The sequence below is a fragment of the Apus apus genome, chromosome 2, assembly GCF_020740795.1.
Source record: "Apus apus isolate bApuApu2 chromosome 2, bApuApu2.pri.cur, whole genome shotgun sequence".
NCBI classification, from domain to species: Eukaryota; Metazoa; Chordata; class Aves; order Apodiformes; family Apodidae; genus Apus; species Apus apus.
In genome coordinates, this window is record NC_067283.1 from 22,218,360 (window position 1) to 22,230,474 (window position 12,115).

A 12,115-nucleotide genomic window follows, 5' to 3' on the forward strand; every position below is an offset into this window, starting at 1 on the left:
TAAGTTGCTATTAAATATATCAAATTAGCATGGATTATAGCAGTGAAGTTGAGACAGCATATGTTTTAGCACAGGCCAGCAATGGGAGTTTGTTTTCCAATGGGCTTGTGTAACCTGCCACGAGGATGATGCCATCCAGCTGCCATCGCTGTGGGCGCCCAGTCAGGACAAACTGAACGAGCCTAAATCATCTGCACACGCATTTGGAACGGCAGGGTAAACATATGGCCCCATTTGCAAAAGCAGCTGGTGATTTTGAGCTCACCCCAAAAGAAATTATCTTTCCCAGGGTGCATTCTCAGCATTTTTGGAAAATCAGAAGTTTTTCAAAACTCCTAAAGGAAAAATTTAAAACTCCTGGGCATTCAAAACTCCCAAAGGAGAAATTCACAACTGCTGGCCATTCCTGAAAATGAAGTGACAGATTTCTTGGCCATATGGCAGCTTGGCATCTAATTCCTATTACTTTTATATCTTTGAAAAATTTCCTGTTTTGCCACAGAAGAAAAAAGAGTGACTAGAAGTTTTCAAAAATTATTAATGATGCAAGGTACCCAATCTTGATTGAAAACTAGTGGGAGCTCATGCCTTAATTTTCTTAGTGGTCCCTGAATATTAAGGGGATTTACTGGTAGTTAATTAGTATCAGGAAATCTTTAAATAACAACAGTTGATTTAGCCTTGGTCAAGAATTCAGCAAATCAAAACTCAAAATGTAAAGCATCTTGGAAAGCGTTTTTTTAAAGTATGTTCATGAAGCACTATCCTCATTCCAGCTCATAATTTACTTCTGGTGTACTAATTTTATTGGAAAAGAAAATTTGAAATTATCTGCTGTCTAGAAAGTCTCACAGGACCTGAGCCTCAAGCTCCATTCTTTCCCATGTATTGTCACCCCTGTGAGAGCTGCACACTGGGGCATCCCACTGCCTTCACAGAAGCCCCACCATGCTGCCTGTATCCCTCTGGATCCTGCTCTTGGGGATGTACCAGGAACTGACTGACCCCATTAGGTCAGTGTATGACTAATTCTGCTGCTCATAAGGAAGGCATGAGATACTCTCTCTTAGCTATGCTGTTTCTGCACTGCCTTTCAATGAGGTTTTCTCTCTGTGTGAAAGGTAGCATTTTTCCATAGACATTTTTTCCAGGAATAGATGTTTGTGACTTGTTTTCCTTCAGGTTTGCCTGATATGCTGAGAGTAAAACCTTTTGCTGAATTTATATTGAAATACATATGTTTTAAATTTTGTAAGAAGCTGGAGATCTGCAAAAAAAATTGTTTTGATTAATGTAATCTGCCAAAACCAGATATACAGGTCATGACCTAATAACCATGTAACTGCTCTTACAAATAGTCTCCAAGGAAGTTGGTGTGAGATAATGATAATCAGCTGTAAATAACTTGACTATGAGACAACTTTAAACCATTTCAATGCATAAGACTGCACTCAGCAAGGTTACTTGTTTGGCAAAACTCTATGAATAATCAGTGATAGTATTTTAATTTTTTTTCTTGATTACTCTACCATGTAAAGAAAAACAGGTTTTGCAATGCATATATTGTTTTCAAAATAAACCTCTTTTAGCTTCTTATTTTTATGTCTAGCAAAACATCAGACCTTACTGTGAAGGCAGAAAACAGCTTGGAAGCTAACATGACTTCCAGCCTTCAGCTCAGCAAAAAAAAAGGAAAAGTCTAAACACTTCTTCCTCTATTTCCACCTATTCACCCAGACTTACAGTCCCTGTTTTCAGGTTTTACCCAAGAAAACAGAATGACATTTCAGAAATCTCATATATTTCATACATAGAGCCATGACTTCAAACTTGGCAGGTCTCCTAGAATATTTCCTAACTTGAAGTCTGAGATGTCTTTTTTTTTTCTCTGACTGTTTTTAACTTTTAGGATGTGAACAAACAGTGTTGCAATGAGAGCAATCCTCATCTAGAGGCATACACTTAAGCATTTTGTTAATATTTGTAACATTTAGCATGGAAAAACAGTGCTACCCAGACATTTGAAGCAGGCTGGATTAACAACTTTAAATAATTGGATTCCTTGGAGGACTCTCTTACATGGGTGATAGCAGGATTGAGCATTAGTATGAACTAGAAAGAGATACATGTATATATAAAAATGCTTATCTTACCTACTATTACTATATTAAAATTTCATATGACACAAAAATTATTTAATGCATAGTATTATACTTTTAAATAAATAATATCAGTTTCCAGATCTCTGTGTGTGCAGGATTTCTACTTATCAGCTCCAGTTTGTAACTTGCTCCACACTAAACCAGATATGAAAAATACCAGTGCTTGTTACTTACCCCTTTTAACTTGTCAGTCATCATTAGCAAGTCTTTTAATCAATGCTCCAGTGTTATTTTTAGGATCATCAGATCAGCTGATCTCCTACAACATGAAATAGAGTTATTAGAATCTTTAAAACCTTAGTCTGCACAGCATGTAATGAGGCTATGTAAGAGATCTTAATCACTCTGAACTACCGTGGGGTGACACACGCAATATCATGTTCTTCACATGTAACCATGAATAAGAGAGATGTACAAGTTTAAGGCAGGCATGGGAACACAAAACTCAAACCTGAATTGCAGTAACAACCTGCATATCCTCCTTTTGATAGCACAAACACCACCATGTTATTTCATGTTAAATATAGCTTTGCAAGTAATTTTCACTTGTGAATTTAACATCTTTTGACAATCAGATGCTCACTAAATAGCAATATCAAGAAATCTGCAATTTAAGCACAATTACTTGGGGGTATAAAATGCATCTGCAAAGACTACTAAACAATATACTTTCTCCTGTTACAAAGCTAAAAATACATCATAAAGTTATAAGAACTGTGAAATCTGTAAGTCTGCTGTGAATTGCTTCAAAAGTCTGTGTGTTGCTGCAAAATCTCTGTGGTGTCTGAAGAAGACATATGTAAAATGATATGCAGTGCTGGCAGATTAGTCAAGACTCTCTCTTCCTCATCTGGAATACATTTTCTGGGAAAAAAAACTTGCCAATCATATACTTTTGTATCTCATTAGCAATTCAGATTAACTGGTCAGAGGGATCAGTGACTGCAAAGCACTTATTTAAAAACTTCAATGTCTGAATTAAATGCGAAGCATTTGTCTTATTTAAATGCAGGAAGTGAAAACAAAATATTCATGCTATCTTTCCTTCAGATTTGCCAAATAACCAAGCAAAAATATAGAATTAGAATGAAACTACCTAAGTATTTGTATTACTTCTTACATAATTCTTATCAACAGTATGGTATTTTTCTGTAAGAACTGTTCATAAGGTGACTGTAAGAGCTTTTATATTTCCTACCATTAGTTTGTAACTGCATAACCTTAGACAACAACAAATGTGCTATATTTTGATTTCTTTGGGTTTTATTGAGGGTGAGGGATTATTTTTAAGTGCAGAAAAGTACTGTATTCTTAAATACAGTGAATGTAAAACAGTTGCAATCTGGCTGTAGGCTCACATAGTCAGATGGCTGCTTTGGTGCAACATGACATTGAGAACACACCACATTTGTTGGTGCTAATATGCAAAATCCTCCCAGGTCCCACTGCTACCATGTCTGATACTTGAACATGATTCCTGGTGGACGCTATTTTCACACTGGTGTGAGGAAAATTAATATAATTACTTCTGGGCTAGTCAAAAAAGTTTGGGACCTAATTTCCAAGGAGGTGACCTATAATCCCTCCTTGTATAAGCCGGAAAGGAGCATCTGGGCCTCCAGTGGAAGGGATTATAACAGGTTGGCTCTGGGAACTTCTCAAGGAGGAAAGGACACTGTGGAGACCAGGAAAACTTCACTCAGCTGCATGGGCTGAAGATGTGGTGCAGTTGCACCTGTTTGGAAACCTCCTCTTTGGTCCCAGGCTTGCTGATGTATCACACAAGCACAGCTGGGACAGATCACTGCAGTGAGTGAAAGGCAAGGGACTGATGTGTCTCATCTCACATTACTCTGCTTTCTACTACCTCAGGGATCACATGCATGCCTACAGCTGGGTCAGCAGGGAGTAAAACAATAGAAATTCACGGAAGGATGGCATTATACTGTTGATGGATAATAAAATACCCAATACCAACATTTCCTTGAAGTAGCTTATGAATGTAAAAATAACCAAAGCAAAAAAGACTCAGAAGACTATCAACTAGCAAGGGCAGGAGTGGCAGCAAAAGAGGGGCAAAAATACCTGAATTAGTTCTAGCTGTGCTGAAATACAAGCTGGAGATGGTGGCAAGCTGGTGGGGCAGGTACCAGTGCAGGCTGTGCCTCCCAGGTAGGGCTTACCAGTTTGCACCAGTTCAGTGCACACGCTGCAGCAGAGCAGGGGTGCGGAGCAGGTCACCGCTCCACCCGCTCCGGGAAGCAGCTAATGGCAACCAGCACCTGATGGTGATAAGACTGGTTATGGAGATAGTCAGGATCCTTGCCATCCTCCTCACTGCTTAGCAACTAGAGACTGCTGTGCTGCTGAAGGTACTTCAGCTGATAGCAGTAGATATGGCTAAGGGATATTTATTATTCCCCTGATAAGGGATATAGAAATTGTTATTTATGGAAGATAGAACTGAGCAATGTTACAAAGCCCAAACAAGTGCTGAAGTTTCATGAAGTCCCCCTTATACTTGGTGAAAAACTTGGCAATACACTGACACTTTCAAGGAGGGGAAAGTTTCAGGGGTTTTGGTTTTGCCTTTTTCTTTTTTTACTCATTTTTTGTGAAGTTAAACTGTTCTGAAAACATACAGGAGAGTTAACTGTGATAACTGAAGAAACCCACAGGAAAGCCTCTCTAAAATGAAAAAATTATATAAAAGAGCTTTTAAGTATATGAAAATTAGAAATTCAACAAGAGAAGTGAGCCATAAAGAGTAGGAGCAAGACTTTCAGCTGCTTCAAAGTTAAGGTCAGAGAGAAGCTGTTTGAGAACCTCAGAGGACAGCTTGCAGGATGATAAAAATATTCAAGGTAGACTATGACTGAATTATTAAAATTTCAGGAGCCTGAGTCACTAAGATGATGGCAATTTTGCAAAAGAACTTGCGTAATAGGGTTAGAGTTTTCACAATGAGGGTGGGAGGCAATGGAGGAGGTGTCTTGAGGAGGGTGTGGAGTCTCCATTCTTGGAGGTTTCCCAAACCCAGCAGGACATGCCCTTGATCAACCTGCTCTGACCTCAGATTCTGCCCTGTGTTCAGTGGGAGTTGGACTACATGACCCACTGAGGTCCCCTCCAACTGGGATTATTTTATAATTCTTTGATATGGAAAACTAGTCTGAGAATTTATCAGCTGCAGAGCTTCATCCTTGCCACAATCTTCATTTTTATCTTTTCACATACTTTATTTTTAATGTCATACTTTTAAATAAACTTTTTTTCCCCCTTTTTTTTTTTTCCTTAGAATTCCTGTAATTCCCAACTTTGAACTAGACTTGCACTTGTTACTTACCATGAAGGTGTCTTAACATGAAGTTTAGCACTCTTCATGGAATCTTCCCCCCCCCCCCCAGTGTTCCTCTACTGAGAAAACACTGCGAAGCTGGAGATACCTTTAGGAGCGATTCCGCTGGGTCAGGCCAATAGCATACAATATGATAAAAGTTATGAAAAAATGTTTGTGAAAAAGCTACCTGCATATTAACAAACTTCTAGTGAATCCCCTTCTCTTCTATAAATTCTTTATGAGTCCTTTCCAAATGCAGCTATAAGATCTGCATTTCTAACCCTTGACAATGAGTGATAACAAGCGTTGAGCATCTGATCCTGACCTGGAAACAGTGCAAAGATGGCGCCACATTAGCACTGTCAGGTACATGTGATATTTCCCTTCTTCAGGTCAGAGTCGAACAAAATACTTTAAATGAAAAATTTTCCTTGGAAATTATATTCTAGTAAAGATCAAAATTTTCATCTGAGAAATGTTGTATTTCACAAGATTTTTCAGCTTCTCCAAGGTAAATTAAAGCAAAAATGTAACTTAAATAAAATACTGCAAAACATATCTTATTTGATAATATGAATTAAGGTACTGATTTTTTTCAGGTTGGACTATTACTTTCTTAATTACTTCCTAAATCAAATTTCACTGATAAGACAGTGTCTACCATTAAGCAATTTAGTGACGATTCTGTTTCAGAGCATTTCACAAGTATTAAAAATTTAACACAGTAATTTTAATTGCTTTAAATTATTCATGTGAGTTAGCTGGACATATCTTCCTAAAATTGTACTTAAAATAATATTTCTATTACTCATGTTGTTTTTCTATCTCTTTGATTACTAACAATAACAAAATAAATCCCGTAAGTATGTAGTTTGACATGACGGAGATATTTTTGCAGGCATAGTGTGACCGTGTGTGGTAGGATAAATTGGTGTTAATATCTAATGATCAATCAAGTGACTCCAAACTATATAAAATTCAGTTTTAAAATTCTCACTTAACATTTGAACTGCTGTGATGATGGCTTCATAAATGTTTTACAATTAGGAAATAAAAGAGAAAACTGTAATGTATGAAATATTCTCAATGAATTTCCAGTAAATCTGATCTTCTAATACTGTCACATGACTTTAAGAACTGTAAATGACAGCTATTCAAAACATCCTATAAGAAATGGTAGATGTTGACACAATAGTCTGAAACCTTAACTATGTGTGAGATGATCTTCAAAAGTTAAGATCACATCAAGGCATAGAAGAAAATCAAGTTAATGTCTGTAATTATAAAAAGCAGAACACCCCATGTGCATAACCAGCAAAGGGAAGAATCAGCAGAGGGTCTAGTGAAGCCTGCAGAGAAAAGTGGCCTACTCTACATCTGGTGTAAACCCTCTGCAAATGTACATGCCCAGCACAGCAGGGAAGGGAAAAGTAGGCAAGAGGAGGACAAACAAATGCTTGGCACAAGACACCTTCACTTTGTCTTGCCTAACAACCTCAGGGCTGGGCTGGTCTGAGCAAGTCTTTCTGGCACCTCTGCCAGAAGCGTCAACAGGGAGATTTATCTCATCGCATCACATACTTTAAAGATAGGTGGGGGAGGCGAGAGGCTAAGTAACTTGTTTAAACTAGATGTTTGCTTTACATGGCAGCAGTTAGTTGGGATGCCACCAAATATATCTTGAACAACAGTTCTCTGCCCTCCTGTCTCTGGGATCCACTATTTTGGGCATGAGTCAGGGGAAGGCTCCTTGAACATGCCAGCTAGTGCAGTCTCGTAGAGTGGTGTGAATGATTAGTATCTGGGACTAGTGGACAGAGTCTAACTCATTGAGATTAGTGGCAATTAAGAGTCCAAGTAAAAATTAGGGACTAAAGGATCTTTGAAGACGAGAGTGTAGATTCTCTTGTCTAATTCTTTCAGACCCAGCGTTGCACAGCGGATAGCGTAAGGAACCTGCTCCAGAGGCAGAACAGCATATGGAGGCAAAATGCTTTTGAAAGATATTGTCCAGGGATAGACTGTGATTGTGCCTGAAAATGTTCATGCAATGGTGGGAATTTGCATTTGCCCCAAGCATAAGCATAGATGCATAGCAAAAGAGAGAAACAGAGGAAGGGAAAAAACCCAAAAAATATGATTGATTCAGCCTGAGGAATAAGTGGAAATATTTCATAAGAGGTTCATACACTTGCTTAGAGAACACAAGAAATACAGCATTGTTTGGGAAAATCTGCTGTAAATTCAGTCCTACATCTCACATAGTGAACTGCATTCCATGGGCACTTAACAAAACATTTCACCACTGGGCAATCTGCCTGACCTGATAAAGCTACTGCTGGCAAGTCTCAAAACAGTTTTTAATGTATTTGTTTGTTAATTCATCCCTATTTAGAATTTCTAATATTTGTATGGACAGAGAGCATTTGCCAAATTCAAGATTGTATGAAACTTTCTAGGGGTCTCTCTTTCTTGCAGCTCTTGAAACAAACCAGCAATAGTGACCTTGTCTCACCTACTGCAAAAGCAAAGATCTGCCCTCCATGCAAATGTACATGGCTCCTTCCTCAACTGCTCAGTTTCAGGTAAGTGGTGAAGGTGCCACACAGCAATCAATGCAGCTATAAAAGTTATAAACCAAACACTCATAAAACAAGCAGAAAGTCATTGTAAACCTCTGTGTAACAAGATGAAAGGGAATATTTTCCTGGATATTTCTTTTTCAGTTATGAATGAGAAACAATTTATAGTTTTGTGTTTGCATGTTTATACAAAATGTCATATTATTTCATGATTACTAACCCAGTAGAAAGCCATCATTAGGAAGTTCTTAGCTTAAGAGAAGTAGGAACGTTGTTATTTCATTGAACACTTGCCAGGACAATTCTTGTTTCAGAACAACAGGGTAAACCAACACTCATTTCAGTAATACTAAAATTTGCCATTTTTATTTAGAATATTTTTAATTGTGAGATGCAGGTGATGTCAAAATGAGCAAGTATGAAAGGAGGGAACCTAGTTTAAACCCTTGAGCTACCTTAGAACTCGATCGAAAGTCATTGTTTTCAAGTTTTTCCTTGGAAATATACTGTATTGGTCATTTACATGGAAGATAGCCCCAGGAATAAGATAAAAGCTAAGAGCCTGATCCAAACTCTGAAGATGCAGATGGAAACATTTCACTGATTTCAGTCAGCTTTGAGCCAAATACTTTGTCTTCCCCTCAAGTGAAAAGAATAAAAGATCTTCACAGAATTTCCTTACACTTCAACATGCAAGATAAAAAGTACTGAAAGTGGAGTGGGCCTATCTGAGGGCATCACTTAGGTTTTATCTTCATCCTACCACAAGTAGGTATTAGAGAAGAAGCCTAGCTAGTTCAAACCCTGCTGAAAATGTAGCTGCAACAGCAGCCAGCCTGGCACTGTCATCACGCACAAGCACCTGCTCCGTGTCTTGGGCAGGTTTTGCAGACCTTGCTGAGACCTGAAAGTTTTTAGTTGTGCAGTTGTATTTTTTTTTTCCCCCACAGAATCATAGAATCGTAGAATGCCAGTTGTAGAAGGGACTGCAAAGATCATCTGGTCCAACCTTTCTAGGTATTACTACAGTTTATATGTGGTGGTTCATCACCCTGCCAAGTTGATACTTAAAACTGTCCAATGTGAGGGAAAGTACCAGTTCCCTTGGGAGACTATTCCAATGTACAGATATTTCTTCTTGTGGAGGAATTGCATCCTAGAAACTGATTTTTCTCCAATGTGGAGCAATAAACCAATTCTGCATCCTTATTGCAGCCCGTTTTACCAATTATATAATCAAATACTTTTAAGATTATTTTCATTTAAGTTACACAAAAGTGCATTCTAGATCTATTGTAAAGTCTGTGATCTATTACTTTGAACCAAACATTGAATTTCTTGTCAACAGCTGCAAAATCAAGCAATTACATAATGCTATTATCTTCTATAAGCAGGAAACACTAAATTTGCCCTGTTCAAAACACTGGGGTCAATGCTAAATGTCTGTTGTCTTGCAGATGAAAAGTTTCACTTCAACATAACTGTAGCATTTGAGTACACTGTTTTGTAAATTTAGGTATCTCTTCTTTAAAACTTAAAGGGCACATGAAATTCAGTTTACTGGTGTTGAACATGATATCTCTCAAAGAAGTAATTCACTCAGGAAAAAGGCATTCAAAATCTATATCTGGAATCAAATTACCCAGACTAAATGAAAACCTCTTTGCTCTTGTACAACTCAGAAATATTTTTAGTACATAGGAAGTCTTCTCTCTAATCTCCCCCTTTATCTTAATATATTTTGCGACAAATAAGATTAAATTAGGAAGAAATAAATGAATTAGATTTAAATTCCAAGATAAATATTATCTACCCTCACTCCTTAAGACAGTGCAAGCTGGGGAAAGCAGTTATTGTCTACTGCCTTAATCTAGAGTCTTAAGAAATCTGACTTTATTAGACATGGTAGCAATGCTGTCAGGACTGTAAATGGATACTCTTCCCTTGGGCAGAAAAAAGAGGGGGAATCCTGGACTGTAACAAAATAAAATAATAAAAAAAATTGCTCTTTGAACTAGACAGAGCACTGTATATATCGAGTTTAACAAAATAGAGAAAGAAATTTGTTAAAGAAAACACAGATTAATTTAGCTATTGTCTGAACAAATGAGGCCATCATGTGGCTAATTAAAGACATGTCCATAGAAAGAAAAATAATAGTATTAGTGATAATAAAGAAAATATATACATTCAATCATGAACTCAAGAAAACTGGTGTGAAAGTTCAGAAACAGAAATTTCTCCTAGCTTTTCATTGTTTTATGAGAAATTCTAGAGAACTTTGAACAATATTTTAGAAATAATTTATCAATGAAAGATTCTTAGATGGAAAGCACATATATTTTTTTTGTCTTTAGGGTCTCATAGTTAATAATAGAAGAATGAGACTTAGAAGGGATAATTATGTCTCTAAAGGAAAGATTTCAAATGTCTTAAACTGAGAGCCAAGTGAGCAACTAAGTTTCTGATGATCTATTGACCTCCTCAGGAAACTGAAAGAGATGAAATTATAAACACCTGCAAAACTAGATTGTTGTATGATTCATTGAATGTACCATTAACAAGCTGAACCTCAAAATATTATCATTCTGAATTGTAATTCTCAACTCTAGCATGCATGAAGAGTAAGGACTGAATTGTTTTTGATTTAGCAGATAGGCAAATAACTCTCATCTTTAATTACACATTTTATTTTATGTTGAAGAATAATTCTTCACCATGAGGGTCTTCACCAACCTGGTCTTTATCAAAAAAGCATTGACTTTAAACGTTTAGACATTTTCAGATAGATGCAGTCCTGTGCTAGACCTCTTAGTTTCCAGAGCTCGGCTAGAATGAAACGTACACAGGAATTAAGCATACAAAGACAAAGGGAAATGTACTCACCTTACAATAACAGGGATTGCTAAAGATACTTGTCCTTGGGTGTTCTGCTCTTTTCCTTCCTGTTCTCTACTTTTTTTTTTTAAATTATTATTATTATTAACAATTCATGGAATTCACAGCAAAGGATTTCAAGTGGCTGCGGGTCTTGTTTCTTACTTTCTGCTTTTGGTTTGCTGCATTAAAACAACTAGAATAAAAGATACTGTTCTGTCTTAGAAATACAGAACGTGAAAGTGTGACTAAATAACATTGTTCTAGGTAATTTTTCTACAAGAAAGACTCAATGCTTGATCATAACAGTTATTCAAACTGTCTATGGATACATTTTCAATGTGGCTTTTTCTGCACAAAAATTTCTAGTTGAGAGTTCTTACCCTGGATTCTTAGACATTGTGACATCTTTCTCCTCTAAGTTGTCATCTTCTTTCCTTTAAAAAAAACAGGTCTATAAGGTAGATTGGACTTTGAGAGAGGAGGAAGAGTTTTAAATGCACAAAAATACAATAAATCTTAAGAAAGAGATTAACTGCATGTCTGTTCTTACTATGAATAATTACAAGGATTACCCATTAATAAGTGTTTCAAGGAGATCTTTAGTGTCTTGTAGAAATGAATGCTACCAGGAAGAGTGTTTTCATGGACAAGTATAGCAGCAAAAAAGAGACAATAAGTTCAAAGGAATTACTTATAAGGAAGGAGAACTGATTCAATTAAAGGCTGATTGATGGGGACCCAGTGTCAGGGTGGAAGATGGCTGAAAATCTTCTGACATGTGGGATAGCTAGGGAAGAACTTTGAGAGAATGCCTGAAGAAAAGGCTAGTGGAGATACAGAACCGATTTATAGTCTGCATTTAAAGAGGTTACATGATATATGGCACTGGTGAGAAATTCTTCTTCAGAATCTTCTAAGGGGAGGGAGAATGCTTTAATTTATTAGCACTCTCACTCTATGTCAGAAATTATAGAAGAACTTAGTAGTGAGGAACTGCAAAATTAGCTTGTAGGGGTAAATGTGCTGGAGAATGCTGGGCTACAGGACGCTGTAGCATTTAACACACTGATAAGAATCTGAAGGAAAATAGAATTTCTAAACCTAAATGCCATTTTTCTTCTGAAAGACTTCTTTTGATTAGTTGTTTCAGC